General features: G+C 41.6%; 1 pseudogene; it reads right to left on the bottom strand.

Moving 5' to 3' along the window:
- Nucleotides 1-517: 517 nt before the first annotated feature.
- LOC102825549 lies at nt 518-1,131 on the bottom strand (annotated as a pseudogene).
- Between the last annotated feature and the right edge of the window lie 298 nt (nt 1,132-1,429).

Here is a 1,429-nt window from a genome sequence, read left to right on the forward strand (position 1 = left end):
GTAATGTTGGCTGTTGGTTTTGTATGTTGTTGTTGTTGTTTAGTGCCGTCGAGTCGATTCTGACCCAAAGCAACCCTGTATAGGGTTTTCGAGGAGCAGCTGGTGAGCTTGAACCGCCGACCTTGCAGTTCAAATGGATTTGCTGTCTGGTGCATTAACCCACAGCACCACAGTTGGTTTTGTATGTATGCTCTTAATTATGTTGAGGAATCGCCCTTCAATTCCTATTTTGTTGAGTGTTTTTATCAGGAATGGATGTTGGAGTTTGTCAAATGCCTTTTCTGCATCAATCAATATGTTCATGTGGTTCTTTTCTTTTTTCTTATTTTCATGGTTGATTGTGTTGTTTGTTTTTCTAATGTTGAACCATCCTTGCATCCCTGATATGAATCCCACTTGATCATGATGTATTTATTATCTTTTTTTTTTCATTATCATTATAATTTTTATTGAAATCTCTCAAATGTTGCCAAGAAATAGTTTTTGTAAAAGAGGGGAATATAGTTAACAAGCACATTCAACAAGGGAGCTCTCTCTGCTGGTCTGCAGTAGGTTGATATGTTACAAACACATTTCCAGAGACAAATCTACTTTACTGGAGAAGCAGACAAAAGACAGGTGTGTTGGGACAAAGGACAGGTGTGTTGGGCTTTGCTTCAGGAGAGAAACACTGGGCATGCAATGAAGTGGGATAGGTGAAAGCAAGAGGACGTAGAACAGGCACTAACTCTGCTGGGTACAAAGAGTACGGGGCCCACATTTCAGGGCTACTGGGGTAGAGTGCTGGCAGTGAACTGAGGTACAGTTTTGGGCAGAGGAGTAGTGGGGTTTGGAGTCCTTACTATCTTGTTCTTGTCCATCTTCTTGTTTGCCGTAGCAAACTCTAGTCGTAGTGTTTGTGGAATTTCAGGATATGAAGCAGATACCATTCAAAGCATTCTTTGCAGCTTCTGCTTCTGAGCAACTGTCAAAACTGACAAAACCTACGGGCTGCTTAGATGTGAGCTTTACAAGAGAACACTCATAACCCTTAAATGGTCTGAAAAGCAGGTAGAGCTCTTGAGGTTGGATATCTAGAGGGAGACCACTTGCAAATAGGGTCCAGACCTTTTCATATGTGTTGCTGGCCATGAGGATGATCTCTTAGGTGAAATGTCTACTCAAGTCCTTTGCACATTTTTTGGACGGTTTATTTACCTTCCTGTTAAGTTCTCCAAAGGGTTTTCAATAGTTGAAATTTCACAAGTTGCAAAATGATATGGCAGAATTGTCTTTTGTCCTCTTCATGTAACTTCACTTATTCCAGGTATTAGGAAGCCCAAGGTGCTGACTCATGAAGGTGACTTGGCTGGTTCTGCTGTCACCATTCCCCTACCACCATTTCTCAATAACATGCACCATCTCCAGTATTACAGTTGTGTCTCCTGGG

The sequence above is a fragment of the Chrysochloris asiatica genome, unplaced genomic scaffold (genome assembly GCF_000296735.1).
Source record: "Chrysochloris asiatica unplaced genomic scaffold, ChrAsi1.0 scaffold00201, whole genome shotgun sequence".
Taxonomy (NCBI): domain Eukaryota; kingdom Metazoa; phylum Chordata; class Mammalia; order Afrosoricida; family Chrysochloridae; genus Chrysochloris; species Chrysochloris asiatica.